Source organism: Colias eurytheme, chromosome 3 (genome assembly GCF_061535395.1).
Source record: "Colias eurytheme isolate Ceu_HAF_F1 chromosome 3, ilColEury1 Martin Lab GWU primary, whole genome shotgun sequence".
Classification (NCBI taxonomy): domain Eukaryota; kingdom Metazoa; phylum Arthropoda; class Insecta; order Lepidoptera; family Pieridae; genus Colias; species Colias eurytheme.
Window position 1 is genome coordinate 2725724 of NC_142982.1, and position 16853 is coordinate 2742576.

Sequence of the window (16853 nt, forward strand, 5' to 3'; positions counted from 1 at the left end):
TATTTGCGATATAAAATTGTAAAGAGCGACGTTTATAAGGATAGTTTTGGGTTAGTGGAAACGGTTATAATTATTTTTCTTTCATTACGACATTGCTTAGGGGATTATATAGGGATTTAAATGGGATTGTGAATATGAAAAATAAATTATTGTGATTATTTTTCCGACCCAAATATCGACCAATAGAATTGCACCATTCGACGTCACGTGGTACAACCTACATGGTATTATACTGATAATTTTTTGAAAATTTTCTCTGGTCGTTGACGTCAAACTGACAGGTTCAATTCAATTGTGAAATTATTGGACGACATTTGGGACGGAAAAATAATCTCCCGAATACCACACGAGCTTCAAAATTATCTGGCATTTCCCTCAAGGTTCTCTGCAAACAAATAAAGTCGTCAAGTTTTTCAGGAAACCTTTTTAGCCTTGACTAAAAACATGACTCCTTCGTTTGCAACGAACCTATCGGAAAATACCCGATAATTTTGAAGCTCTTGTGGTATTATAAGTGACTATTTGCCTTGTGCTTACTTTGTTTTACCAAAACGTACTAAGCTATCAACATGGTATTAATAAAACAATATAAAATGCTTGCTTTACAAAACATTAAAATTTTTAACGGGAATTTCCATGAAGGGTTAACTTTTTGAAGGTTTTAGTAGCTGAGAATTGGGATTGAGGATGGGGGAGGGGATGCGCCATTAAAACCTCCTTCATTACCGAATTCAAGTTGTATTGAATAAAACAACACAATATGAATAATAATATATTGGGCCCTCTTCACAATAGACTTTGGCCGTCATTGTAGATGTTTATTTATTCATAATCGCGGTAATGGCAAACATCGACGATCATTTGTTGGGCCAATGCTGGCCATTATGAAGAAGGCCCATTATATAATATGGATTTACGAAGCAGGCTTGAACAACAAATGCCTACCCGTCCCAATCATTTGTTTACCTGTTACAATACGAGTGTGTAAATGGTATGGAGTACAATACATGTCAGTACAGTTTTATAATATGTATGAAATGTTTTTAGATATGAATAGTTGGTACTATTGTTGTTTGTGTTCGAAAAATTGATTGATTGAAATAACTCTGTTACTATGTTGTTTATAGAGTTGTTTGTTGTTTTGACTAGCTTTTGTTTATAAAATGGAAAGCAGAATAGATCGAGGCCTAAAATCGAAGGTTGTTAACTTGTAAAGTAAACAATTTAGATACAATAACAATCAAGATCAATATAACGAAAGTCGAAACCGTTTGTAGTACCTACCTGTTTAGTTTTGTCGTATTATAGAACCGATCAAAACTTTAATATTGTTATTGTTAATTCTATTTCAAGTTTCAATATAGAGAAGATATAAACATATCTGTTTTCAGTTCATCGACATTAAATGCGCTTTTGAAATAGTATTCCTAAAGGGCCTTTTCATATACGTATTTGGAACAATATTAATTCCAGTTTAGAAATAGTTTATTAGAGTTGGTATCGGTTGCGATAAATACACGATATCCATTATTCAAACAATATATTATGGATATTTGTTGTCCTTATTTCAGTATTAGTCTTATATAATACATGTATTCTATTGTTCAAACGTGGTTCAAACGTGAATAGTTTAAAACTAAATATTATATATTTGTTCTACACGTAGGTAATATCAGCTAATAGAAAACAAACTATCAACCAAAATATTTATCCCTTTCAGATTTCAGAAATTCACTCTATATAAAAGCATGTCTTCTCTAAAAGTTGCTTTTTGTACCCGCTTTTATAAGCCTCAATAGCTAGTAAAAATCACCATGACTTGCTTGTTCATTATTGCAAGTCATAGGGCCGATTTTTCAATCCTTGGTTAAAATTTATCCGTCCAATAAAATATTACACGAACATTTTAAAATGTCACCTGTAAACTGTCATAAACGGACAATCCATACTAATATTATAAATGCGAAAGTAACTCTGTCTGTCTGTCTGTTACTCAATTACGCCTTAACTACTGAACCAATTTGCAAGAAATTTGGTATTTTGTATTTTGTATTTTGATACCCGAGAAAGGACATAGGATAGGTTTTATCCCGGAAATCCTACGGGAACGGGTTTTTCTTTGAAAACGCGGGCGAAGCCGCGGGCGGAAAGCTAGTTAGAATATATTTTTGAAATGGTAGTTTAATACGTGATTCGATGAATAAGTTTTAACCAAGGATTGAAAAATCAGCCCAGCGTAGTAACTATCTAGTAATCTGTAGTCAAAGGTTCACTAATGAAAATCAAAGAAACAATCTCACAAACGAGCTAGAAGCTAGATAAAATACATAAATCATACTTATCATGGGATACGGGATTTGGGTCAAGGCAGACGCACAATGGTTATAGTTGAAATGGTGAGAAGCCCGTAGTCGCCTTTTTACGAATCGCGAGCGTGGTACAAGTTTGGGAAACTATAGTTTTGGTTTAAAGTGAACAGAATTTGTACTTTTAATCTTTTTAGGTAAAGAAAATCTTAGTGAACTGTAAGAACTAAAAATGGAGTTGTTAATTTGTGAGATACATTTGAAATTTAAATTATTGGCTAAAGCAAATGTGACTCGTTAATACATAGATTAAAACGTAATTTATTTGTGCGTATACTTTTGGACATTGTTTAACTACAAATATTCAGTTAAACTAGCTATGTGCTAGGTTGAATAAATAACCTTAATTATTATTCGAGTTGTTCAGAATCAAATGCAAATCAACTCAATTGCAGGACATTTATTTATAGATATACAATTTAATTTACCGTTCAAACACGAATATCCTGTTTATGTTAAAACCTATTCAGTTAAGAATTTTACTTTATGCAGGTACTAAATAAATTAATGACTCATAATGTATTTTAATGCAGTTTTTTTGTTTTTCAGCTGCGGAAATGGAATAAAACAATAGAATGAAGGTCTTCTAGATACTAAACAGTAAAGATGTAATTGAATTAAGTTATGATGTTATTTATTTATTTATTTATTTACTCTTTATTGTACAACAGTCTTATAAAATAAAAGTACAACAAAAACATTCAAAATGTACAAATGGCGGCCTTATGGCTCTAAGCCATCTCTGCCAGGCAACCTGCCAACCAACCAGGTTATTATGATTAGTGTATTTAATTCCTTTAAAATATTAGTTATGTTACCTTTAAGTAGAGGAATATTGATGTTTTCAGGAAGTTCTGGTTTAGCGACGTACCTAGCGAAAACATTTCACGTGCGTTTCAGCGAAATTTGTCTTTGCAAATTCTAGTATAGTTTCCAAAACCTTTGTAGAAAATATCATGTATTTTATTTTTAATAGCAGAGTAAGTACCTGATACCTGATGTTAATTGGTCACAACCACCCATTAACCCTTATATTACTGGAAGTTCATGAAAAATATAAAAAGCTGACTCTTATGACTTGGACCATACACCACAATTTGAGTGGACATGGCCTTGCGATGAGCTTACAGCGTTTAGAAAGGAAGTGGCGAATCGTCTGTAGGTACTAACATCCGAAACCGGGCCATTTCGAAGGGCACTGATACAAATAAAATTTTATTTTCTTCGACTTTCAATTAGTATGAATTTTTACGATTTTGTAGTTTGAATTCACGCTGTTAAGCTAGATTGGTTAATGCTATGTAGGTATTTTGGTTCAAGATGCTATTTTATCTATGATTTTTTAGATATTAGGTTCTGTGTCTGTTTATGAATTATTATAGTACCCAGAATATTTACGCATAGCTTAATTATCCAACAATTGAATTTTTGAATGAAAGATCGGAAATAGATATAGCCTAGGAAATTAATTGGACATTGTTTTACATTGAATGGCTCATGTTACTAGTTTTATCATAGTGGATTTACACCATGTTATTATAGTGATTTAGTGTAGTGATACCAATATAATGATCTGTATTAAATGTTATTATTTATTATTATTTCTGTATTATATGCATTACTAGCTTAACGCCTGCGGCTTCGCTCGCTTTGTCTAAAACCTACTAAATTATATACTTAAACCTGCCTCGAGAATCACTCTATTTATTTAAAAAACCGCATCAAAATCCGTTAAAGATATAAGCATACATAGAGTCTAGGGACATAGGGACAGAGAAACCGACTTTGTTTTATACTATGTAGTGAGTGAAGATTAAGATAAAAATAATATTAGCAGTTTCATGTACATGCTGTTGTATATAACTGTTAGGTACTGTGATTTCCGAAGGTTTCGTGACCCAGGTGAATCCAAGTGGTCAAGGTCCTTTCTATCTTTTATCGATACTACTTTCAGATTCTAGTGAAAGGAAAAGATTTCCTTTACTTTGTAAAATCTTTTTAGCTCTTAGCACAATACAACAAAAAATCAAGGAATCATTTATTATTTACCACCTGTTAACTTTGATTGCAGAGGAATAAGAATTCTATTTACAGTAACAATAAGGTCCAAAATGACTTATAGCATAAGATACCGTCGGAAATTAATCATGATTTATTATCTTTAGACAGCGTGAAACTTTATACGTATAGCCTTCTTTGTTCTTTTATGAAAAATTGCTTACGATGAAGAAATTTTAACGTTAAAATGAAGGAGATTCTCACTGAGATTGCTCAATTGATCTTGGATATCTGTACCGATTGCTTTTGTGTTTGATTTATTGAGATTAGATGGAAATATTACTTATTTTTATACTAGAGGTCCGCCCCGGCTTCGCCCGTGGTACATATTTCGCAATAAAAGGTAGCCTATGTCCTTTATCGGGTATCAAAATATCTCCATACCAAATTTCATGCAAATTGGTTCAGTAGTTGGCGTGGCGAGGCGTGATTGAGTAACAGACAGACAGACAGAGTTACTTTCGCATTTATAATATTAGTATGGATTGGTGATATCGGATCCTTCGTTTAAATCTAGTCCTTTTTGTTTTTTATGTCATTGATGATGCCTTACGATTAGATGGGTATTTAAAAATAATTATTTGCAATTATTTTTAGGTTTTGATGACACGATTTAAAAGTGTCTAATAATATCACCCATCAATGTATTACTCAGATTATAGATACTTCAAGCCTTTTCTATTACAGCAAAATTTCCAAGCAACCACTAGCCAAATAAGAAGGGAAATAAATTGCTAATTAAAAGCAAGATGAAATAGATTTCTTATAAGTACACATGACATTGAAGTTGACATGACATCTTCATGTTGGATGGACCGTCAACAGGCCACACCAGGCCTACACATGCCGTGGGAACGCTCAGTACAGATCGCGACAGGCCTACACAGGCGGCGCAGTACCTGGAGCGGCCTGTCGCCTAGCGGGCCGTGGGAATCCGCCTTTAGATATTTTCTTCTCTCAAAACTTAATGTTTAGGACATGGTAGCAAGCTAATAAAATTGAGAGTGCACATTATATCAATGAAAGCACAAACAGCCCTCAAATATTTTCATTTAGAGCACATTTATCAATGTAATTGCAAAAAGAATTCATATATTTTTGTCTACAAATCAGATGAAGTGTTATCTTATTTATTCGACGCAAAATTGTCCAAAATAATGGTCATACGAAACATTTAGAGCACATTTGTCAATGTAACCACAAACATACCTCATAGTGCGGGTCCGACATGCCCGCAGGCATCTCCACAAAATTATGTGCACGTAACAGATGATTTTGGCTCACCATTAGGTAACTATGGTCAGTTCGCTTGACCGAATTTCAGCTTCAACAATTTTTGGAGTTCTACAATGCGAAACAATACTTGTGTTCTCGATTAAAAAATAATAATGAAATATAAGTTCTTCTTCATCTTATTTAGTATCTACATATTGACTGATAATATTTTAACCTAATTTATTAAATATTTCGAATTTTGCCTAAACATCTATTGCATTATGTAACAACATGAAGGTAAATGGTATAAAAACAGACTAATCACGTAAACATACTAGTGTACGTATTTTTTAAAAAACTAGCTCTGATTGAGTCGATGATATTATGTTTTGTTTTGTGCTCTCCATTTTAAGCTTACTAGATTTTATTGTTACTACAAACTTAACTTTTTCAGTTAATGGTAAATTAAATTAAATTTTAATAATATTCCAGTACAAGATAATATTGATGTTTTGCATTAAAACAAAACATGTATTATGTGTCGAATAAAACACACAGCGTTGGTGAAGAAAGCTGTCTATGAATCCTATATATCTCTATGAAAAAGGGTCACCTTACCAAATATCGATGGATCTTTCACCTCACTAGCAAGAGCGCGTCCCTAGTATGTCATCTGTCATCGCCAATTTGACATCACCTTTGAAGCGCTGTCATCTGCCTCTGCCGGCATAGCATCTTCATCAGCAAGCAGTAAACTGCAACGCTGTGTGTTTTATTCGACACATAATACATGTTTTGTTTTAATGCAAAACATCAATATTATGTGTCTTTCTAAAACACACAGCGTTGGTGAAGATGTGTTTGATATCTGCTGGTGAAGAAAGACATACAAACGCTATGTTGAAAATAAATTATCTTGTTAATATTGTAATACCTAAGAGTATTAACAACTTAAATTTCATTCCTTTCAGAATGTTAAATGAACCTCTTGTATTGTAAAATAAAGTTATATTTTAAATTCTAAAAACAATACAAGGGGGTTATGTAGCAACAACAAAAATAGTTTTTCTTTCATGTAAGAACTAACCATATATCCTCTAAATTTTAAATTATTCTCCTCAGATAATCATAAGCCAATACTAATGAACTAAGTCTTAGAACCTAAGAACTGATTAATTATTTCTCTGTATCTTTGAAACAAATCAAAGTTCAAATAATAAGATAAAATAACCTTTTAAAAATTATAACTCAAAGGAAGATCAATGTCATCAAGGATAAACAATGGAGCCTCTAAGGCTAAATACTACAGTAAATAACATCTGTATATAAAATAACTATAATAACCAATGTTAACACAACTGTGCCTTTAGCATTAAGCATGTATGTTACACATTGATCATTACTTGGATCTTAAATTAATTACAATTAATTAAATAATTAATTAAACAGTTTAAGGTTACCTTAAAGTAAACCAGACTCACTGGCACTGGCTAAATTGACTTATTGACAAAACTTTATAAAGGACTGTATGGTCCTTCCATTGCCTCAACAGGTTGGTGCCCTTACCACCTTTTTGAAGCCACTGCTGGACAGAGTTGCTACTGTCTTTAAGATCTAGAAGGACCTTATCTAGCCAGACATAAAGGTTTGTGTTGCAAGCTTAAAGGGTCCGCCCCTCTATAGATAAGAATCAATTATCTACTTTTAAGACTGAAAATCAGTCCTTTGTTACTTGAACCAACCTTTCCACATGGGTCACTGGGCATATTTATGTGTCTGGTTGTCCTTACAACCGACCCCTGATGGATAATATGTTAAGATAAGATGTTGTTGTATCCATTTTATATCCAAATTCAGGTCAGGTTATAATCTTATTTTGCTGTGATAAAAAACTCTATTTTGAGATCTTCAGAAGTCATGTTCATGTCATGAGCTTCTCGGCCTGACCCCAGTAATAGCATAAGAGCTCCTGAGAGAATAGGGTCAGCTTGCTTATGATAGACCTAGGCTAATTAAAATTAATTAATTTAATTTAATTAGCTAAATAGAATCTCTGTGCACTAGATTACATGCATTCTTTTTTTTTTTTTTTTTCGCATTGCATTATGAAAGTCACCTCCTGCTTGGAGGATCATATGTTGGCACTGTGGAGGGGCACCACTACCTAACTGCTCTTTCTCCTTTGCTCTACACTGGGCTTTTTTTTTTCTCCCCCCCCCCCCCCCCCCTTTTCTGACTGAGCAGTTGGGGGGTAAGGCCATTCACCAATGGTCTGAGTGCTCCTGACTTCCGGGTCAATAACCATATATAACCATAATAGTCAATAACCATAAGCCATCTTTAGGCGCTTGACATCGAGTTGCGGAGAAATGCCCGTATATTATTATTATTTATTATATTAACCATAAGCCACCCGTGGGTGCTATGTATCTGCCCGGGTCCCGGGGTGTGAGGTGCGCTAGTACACTTGGAGGATTATCCTTGGAAGTGAATATTCAGCCTAGGCGTCAGCTCTATCAACGACTGCAGATGTCGCAAAATTCGGAGCAGGCTTTGGCAAATATGCCCTGGCACTAAAGCACCTCTTTGGATAGCGGAATGGACCATATCAGGAGCCTCCAAAATATATTTCCTGTTGTACAAGGTAGGAGAAGCCACTGCGGTACAGGTAGATTTCTTGAGAGGCAATCTAAATCAAAAGCCATTTAGGCGTCCTGGAAGCGTGCCAAGAGCTATTCTCAACTTCTCAGCTAGGTACAGTTACTCAGTTGTGAGGGCTAAGAGAGTTAGCAACCTTTGTATGTGGGCGACCAAAGTCTGATTGGTTGCTTGGGCTACAGGATGTGCGCCCCTTTCAATCTACTCATAAGCATTTTTATTGCATACCTATGGTACACTACATATAAGTCAGAAATTCTAAGGCCAAGTCCCCTGCTTCCCTCTCCATTTCTCTGACAGGTAAGTAAGTACTGTTCAGATGTCCTACTCAGCCCGCATCCGCGGTATCTGTAGTTAGGAAGTGACAAACTTGTTCTTTTACAAAGACTATGACATTTCTGAAAACAAAGACTATGACGCGCCTTCTGGGAGAGGGCGCGTCTGTCCAACTGTCAATACTGTACTCGTCAATAAATAAAATTTTAAAATTGCTTAAGTGATCTAAAACTAAGTGAAACCATCTAAAACGTAACTACTGTATAAACTGCTTCGAATCATTATAAATAACAAAGTGCACAAACAATACAATTTATAAAAACCGACTTGTCAATACTCACTCGGAATCCGTTAGAAAACATAGAATCCATCATTATTAAAGTGCAAATAAATAACTAGTGGAGTGTGTGTACGATAAAAAGGAACTCGAAAACACCACAACAGTACGTAAACAAAAACATTTGAAATTATAACCCCAAAAGTAATTAGTAATCATATGACGATAATATTAATCATCGATCAAAATAGCAGCACCATCTATTACAACCCATTAGAACTCCTTAGTCGAATTGTTCCACGCCATCTATCAGAAAGTAGCGACACCACTTAGTCCGCTAGATCCGATCAATTGAAGATAAAATAAGAAGTTCTCACCTTATCTCAAAGAGGGCGCTGAAATAAAAAAGATATGGAGGAAATAAAAAATATGTTAATAAACATGCAGCAAGATTTAAAACAACAAAAACAAGACATGTTAGAAATGAAGGAAGATATTAAATGCACTATAATCAATAGTTTCAACGAAAAATTTAACAACTTGGAAATAAAAAATGAACTTTTGGAGAAAAAAATTGAAGAACAATCAAAAACAGTAAGCAACCTAGAAAGACAGTTAAGACGCAAAAATTTAGTCTTATTTGGCGTAGAAGAGAAAGAAAAATCATACGAAGAACTCGAAATAATAGTAATGAACATAATAAATACATACATAAAAATCTCATGCGATTCTAACAACATCGAAGCTGTTAGAAGACTAGGAAAAAAGGGGGAGAAAGTAAGACCGATAGTTATAACATTCAACACATTGGGATTTAAACTAAAAATACAAAAAATAAACATTACTTACAAAATACCTCATACTATTTAAAAGAAGACTACCCAATCGAAATTTTAAATAAACGTAAAGAACTACAAGCTCAAGTACAGAAAGAAAAAGATGCAGGCAAAATCGCTTTTATAAAATACGATAAAATTATTATATTAAATAACCAACAACATCCATATAAACAGCCGAGCAAAAGAATCCTATCAGAATCTCCGGAGACTAGTCAACCTACCAACGAAAATAGTCAACAAACTAACAAACAACCACCTAAGAAGAATAAGGGGAACATGAATAATTACATTATTCATAAGCCCAAATTAACCGTTGCCCATACAGGATCAGCACAACGCCAAATGATGACACCTAAACGGAACAATGAATAGCAATAAATATTAGACCCTCTCCCAACCTCAATTCTCCCAGTACGGCCGGTCACCGCGGGAGAGTATGACCAAAACCCCCCAAATAAAAATGAAACTTTTTAAAACTAACTTTTATATTTGCACCTTTAATGTAAGATCATTATCTTCTGATCAAAACTAACAGAGCTCAAAGCTTGGGGGAGGCTTTTACCCGTACGGGGTCCATAAAAAAAAAAAAAAAAAAAAAAAAAACCTAACGAGTAATTAACTCTACTAAATTATATAAACTAGTATCTAAATTGTTCTACAATGTACTCAAACTGAAATTGTAACTAAAATTGTATATTTTTTTATGGAACAAATAAAGCTTTATTTATTTATTTATTTATTTTTTATGACATTTCTGTGTATGTTGTCTTTTCCACAGCTCGTAAGTCTTGTATAGCATGTAGAGGGGAAGCCTTTCTCTCTTGGTCTGCTGTGCGCGAATCTCTAGAGAAATACCTGGAGGCGACAACTGTACAGTCCTCTCAGTGTTAGATGTCTAGAACTGTCTGCAACTCTTATTTAGTGCAAGACATGGTCCTCTTAATGACTACCACAGTATGCTCTATCTTTGAAGCTTTTCTATACTTTCACACATGAGGCAAAAGTATCCAGGTTTACAATGTACATTTTGTAATTGATGTGCCAAACCTGCTTTCCCAAAATCTCTATGGTCTCCGGGACCTGTAAAGTTAATTGGAACAATCCTTGTAGACAAAAGAATAATTGTCTAACTAGAAGGCTGTGGCTCATTCTGTGGCTTTACTAAAATCTCCATGGTCTCCGAGACCTGTGAAGTTAAATTATTAGAATAATCCTGATAGTCTAACTAAATCAGAGGGCTGTGGCCCTTTTTGTGATTGGAGTGCCAATCAAGCTTTACCAATATATCCATGGTCTTCGCGACCTGTAAAGTTGAATTGGAATAGTCCTGCCCATCAGGCTTTATCAAAACCTCCATGGTCTCCGCAACCTGTGAAATTAAATTGGATTAGTCATGGTAGACCCAAAAGATAATTGTCCAACTAAACCAGAAGGCAATGGACTTTATGTGGCTGTAGTGCCAATCAAGCTTTTCCAAAATCCTCACAGTCTACAAGACCTGTGAAGTTAATTTTGTAACGGTATCAATAGACCAAACTTAATAGCTTAAATAAAATAGAAAGAGGGCACCTCTAGCTTGTAGGGTCTCCGCGACCATTTGAAATGGCTGCAATATGCAGGCAGAAAATAGGCCAATGATGCCTGATTGTACAAGCCAATCCTGGCCTTGGAAGAATCTCATTACTGTTACCAATGATGTCTAATTTTACAAGCCAATCCTGGCTTTGTAAAAATTTAATTACCATTACAACCTGTGATATGTATCAAAATTACCTGGTTAATACCTAGGTGTTTAGGTGTCTCAGATTGAATATCAACCTGGCGGAGCCATCAGCTCTTATTGCCAGAAGCATATCTGAATGTAAGTATGGCATATATTTTTCTGTGTCTTTCTGGACACTCAGTTTTTTCAGCATAACCATACTAAGCTAATCATGGCTAAGGACGCCTTGTACATATTTTCAGTACATATTTTTGTAGAAGATACAAATAAAAAATACAAAGATTTTGGTTACTTTACTGTTGATATTATAAAAATTTTATCACGCCTGAGTGTTAATTTTAAGGCAAGCTCTTTCACTTAAGTAAGAAAGGAACTAGATAAACATCATTATCATCGGTAACATTATAAGCAAGAATGATGTCATTCAACTGTTCGGGGTACGGTAAATATGGGTCCTTGATGATGATAATGTATATCATATCTACTTCTCATAATATGCAGTCTATTTCTTATGATTTTCCACTACTATTCAAATAAGTACCCATAGAACCAAGGCTTATTCTGGTATCAATTGACTATGAAAATAAGCTCTTTATGTTAAGAATTATTTACCATAAGATAAATTAGGTAATCTCAACTTGCAATAATAAGTAGCTCCTACTGAATATTGTGTGAGACTGTTGCTCATATTATACACTCTATATCATATCCTTAGTAATGTAAAATCTATATGTGACATGTATCAATATTGAAATGATATTAAAACAGTTAAGTAATGTAAAATCTATATGTGACATGTATCAATATTGAAATAATATTATAATAGTTAATTAACAATTTCTTCTCTTTAGAATATTGTAATAGATTGGTTTTGTACCTGTCTAAAATCTAAGTAGTAGGTACTCACTTTTGTTTAGGTAGTTACAATTGAATGGTCAAAGTGATTGAGATACCTCACTACCTGCTGCTGGGGCTTGTTAGCCATAGGGGAACACGGTCGATTCCTTATACCTAAGTACCTTCTACCTAGGTAGAATAAGTAATAACGCTATCTCACAAGTCTGATTAAAAGCAATACTTGACACAGTAACCAATGTGTCTGCATGCATTGTATGCATTGTGTTTTATTATTAATTACCTACATCTAAATATTGATGTATTTGTGTCAAATAGGTACTGAAATGTATGCCACGTGTTGCATGGAATTCTATGCACGAGTCCGGACATGTCATGACAAGTCTGATTGTACTTACGGAATTTCTCGTCTCCCGGTCTCTTGGGCAGTGACGAACCATTGCTTTTCTCGTCCTCCGAGGACGACAAAGAGTTCCCGCCACTATTATACATACCAAAGCACCGGTTTTCGAATTTTCTTCCGACAACGTGGTCTTTTGTGTTTCATATTGGAACTAATTACGTTTCTAACAACTAGAAAACCACCAATTACTGCTAAAATTTAACGCTTAATGTGTTTTAACACTTTTTTATCACTTTTACTAGAGATAAATACTTATTATATTCTGCGCGATGTTATTGCGCACGAATTCATAAACGCTATGCCGGCAGAGGCAGATGACAGCGCTTCAAAGGTGATGTCAAATTGGCGATGACAGATGACATACTAGGGACGCGCTCTTGCTAGTGAGGTGAAAGATCCATCGATATTTGGTAAGGTGACCCTTTTTCATAGAGATATATAGGATTCATAGACAGCTTTCTTCACCAACGCTGTGTGTTTTAGAAAGACACATAATAGATATTAATTAAACACACGCTAAACGTATTACGTTATTACGAAGTTCATGTCAATCATCTGCCAAAAACATAATCTGCACAAAGCAATTCTACGCTCGAGCAAAATTATACGCATTGTATGCGGTTATTGGATTACATCTAATGTATTTAACAGGTGAATCTTCATTTATTTACTTGTGGTTTGTTTCTCTGAATATTACCAGTAGCACAGATAATGTAATACTTTAACCTTTACCAGAGGTATATAGCTCTACATTTAGCACGATTATGTTCTTCCAGATTTTAGATTAGAAATAATATTATAGACTTACATGGTACTTACTTTACATAATGTCATTCAATTCATTTAGTTAATTCCTGAACATATTTTTATGATAGCCTAATACATACTTTTATATAGGTACTAGCGGTCCGCCCCGGCTTCGCCCGTGGTACATATGAAAAATAGATGTTGGCCGATTCTCAGACTTACCCGATATGCACAGAAAATTTCATGAGAATCGGTCTACCCGTTTCGGAGGAGTATGCAGACTAACATTGTGACACGAGAATTTTATATATAAGAAGAAGATTAATAAACAATTTTTATTTACTTAGTAAGAAGTATTTTATGATTTCTTAATTTCCTTTTTCTACAATTATAGATTATATAAGTCCCAGAGACAGTTAATGTTTCATTAAACAGAGAATCATTAGTTAAATGTTCATTAGTCTTAAATTAATGATCTATTCAGTTGGTTAGTTTAATGAATTCTCAAAGATGTGCAAATTATACTCTCAACTACAAACAGCTTTGAGTTATCAATACTTGACTGTATTTCTAATTATTTAATGGCGTCTTTTTTAAATGTCTGTATCAATAAATTCTTATATTTTAATCCTTAGCTATATTTCTTAAATGTTCATGTTTCCCAATCGCTAATTATCAAAAATTAGAAACTAAAATCGTCATTTTTTGTCATCAAAAAATGCAAATTGTTTATTTATATCTTTCACTAAGAAGTCCTTTTTAGTTTCATCCTATATGTAAAAGGAGACGATAGCCTTCCGTACTAAAAGAAAAAATATAAGTACAATGTACGAAAAGGTCAACTTGCGAAAATTTTAATGAGTTTCGTCTTTCTGGTACGCATCTGCTTCAGCCGTGGTCATGTTAAGAGCTTAGCGATTATTACATGAGCGATTAATGAACTTTGTTGTCACACGAAAGAAATAGGAATGTATTTTAAGTAGATAGCAATTATTGAAAGCTTTAAAAATGCCTTGAATATTAGTGGAAGGTATAGTATACTCGCACTCTAAAAGTATTTCATTCCACCAAACGCTCTATTGTAATATTTATCAGCAATCCCTTTCAATAGAAATATGAATAGTTAGTTTTTAAAACGCGTAACTTTGTTTATTTTTAATATATCTTGGCAATGAGTATTTTGCAAGATATTATATTTTTCTTCCAATTAAATGAGATGAATTAAGGATATCAAGTTATTATGGTTATATTCTTAATAGCTTTTCTGCAGTCGCAATCGCTCCGCTTGTGTCTTTCATCGAAGCCTTATCACCAAGGTAACTTAACAGGTTTTCCTACGCATCTCGATTAAAAAAAGTAAAAGTCCTTTTTAATTAATATTTTTCTTTAAAAACTATATTGCACAAGGTGGGCCGCCACATTCTTGTTCAAATGAACGCTGTTGCCAAAACAAACGAAAAATAATAAATAAATTGTAGGTACTGCAGCTGAAAGAATTATCAAAATCGATTTGCAGTTTTTGAGTTGGATACGATAACACATCAAACGCAGTGCAATATGGAAACGTACTGCAATATGGAATGGAAAACTAATAACACATACGCTTTTAACATGTAGTATTGTTAAAAGCCTGTATTTAATACATAACATGAATCACATTATCCTACGACAAAATAAAATATTAGTTTAATACAAAGAAAGCAAACAATAAGAGAAATAGCACTATAACTTCCACCCCAGTAGAAAATCGAAATATGTAGAAATACACCTATTTTAAGCTATTGCATAGCTTCTATCGCGGGCCTTGAGCGCGGGGACCGAATCCAGAAATTTAGTAACGAAAAACCTCACGCTCCCCACTCCGACGGTTTGGCTTGAAGGCATAGCATGCAATAGCTTTACCGCGGCAGTCCCCGAGTGCCACACATCTTTTTTTTCATCTTATCTGAGTAAACATAAAAAAATTCAATCACATTCTAAAATTATCTAGGCTGAGCAGTGAGCACATTACCTGGACGCTAGTACATAAATTTTATGACTATCTCCGTTGTAAAACATCTTTCGATCTACCAAAAGCTATTTGTTTTATATCTCCATCCCTGAATGGAGTTTATATAGAGCAAGTTTTATGAGACCACGTTCTCTGTACATTGAACTTGTGTTTACCCGACTGTTTAAAAGAGGGTTATATTTTTCTCTACAATATTAAATGGTGACTATTTTCTTCGAGTGTTTTCAATAACGAGGAACTATTTTTTTGATCAACGATTCATTTAAATCATTCAATCATAAAAAAAAAATAAGTCATGAATCAATGAAAAAGCTTTCGTATTTTAGAATAAAGATTATCATTCAATTTTGACAACCCATCTCAATATTAATAATTCACCATGTTTTTATAGTATTTATTGGTACAAAATTTCTAAGGCTCTATACAATTATTATCCCCTCAATGAAAATCCATACTCCTCTAAATAAAAAGTTCCTATAATATTGCGTCAAGTAAGGTTCATTCTTGTAGAAACTGTTTTCCTTTTACTGACAATGACAGGATAAAGTGGGCCGGTCTATTTTTACCGAAGATGCTTCGCGGAGCCGTTGAATAAAAATGAATTTACTCGCGACGCATAACAATTCAGACAAATAGACCGCGAAGTTCAACGCACAATAACCCAGCCAAATTAAGGAGTACGGGTGTTATATTGATGGTTGAATGATAGCAGTGTCTGCGCAATCAGCCGGGTAATGCTAGCGAAACAAGAGTGGTAAGTGACGTTCACATTCACCTGCGCCGGCGACGATACCCCAGTCATACTTGGTGTATCGAACAAACCACTTCTTTACTTTGGAATTACTTTTTTTAATTGTGTTGTGCCAGTATCCTAGCAAATGTAAGTTTTTTTTCTGTATATTCTGAATTGACATTCCAAATTTAAAATTTGGCGGTTTATTTGTAAATGGCTTTTTCTCAGTTTTCACGAGAGATTTCTCCTCGAAGATAAATCAATGCATATATTATGTCATACGTTCGTGCATGGATAGTGAAAGTTGTAGATGACAAAAGATGTAAAAACATAGTTGGGATAATTTGCAGTCACGATACGTGTAATCAGTGAAAATACATCAATAATTGCTGTGTATTATCTTCGACATCTTAACAATTTGCTGATTAGTTTTTTAATCGTTTAATAAAAGTTTTATGTATAAAGAAAAATTAATATACCTAGTTGTTTTTATAGAGTCAATAAAAACACAGGTATAAACTATACAAGTTTTTCGCATATATTAGCAAATAATTACAAAAACGAAAAAGGGCAGCTTAGACCTTTAAAGCCGGTTTCTGTTATATAATATAAATAATTGTTATTATCGCTATCAACAACCTACCTTGGCTTATTTGCAACTATTTTATAAACATGAATTTAAAGCTTACTAA

At 33.9% G+C, this 16853-nt stretch overlaps 1 protein-coding gene and 1 pseudogene across 1 annotated transcript in view; both read left to right on the forward strand.

Moving 5' to 3' along the window:
* Nucleotides 1-8731: 8731 nt before the first annotated feature.
* On the forward strand, nucleotides 8732-10205 carry LOC149909404 (uncharacterized; annotated as a pseudogene).
* A 5951-nt stretch (nucleotides 10206-16156) lies between these two features.
* LOC149909405 (protein obstructor-E-like) overlaps nucleotides 16157-16853 on the forward strand; it is a 64107-nt gene continuing 63410 nt past the window's right edge. The window contains exon 1 of the mRNA XM_090119389.1: nucleotides 16157-16308. The gene's annotated coding sequence lies outside the window, so the exon portion shown is untranslated. The remainder of the gene's footprint in view (nucleotides 16309-16853) is intronic.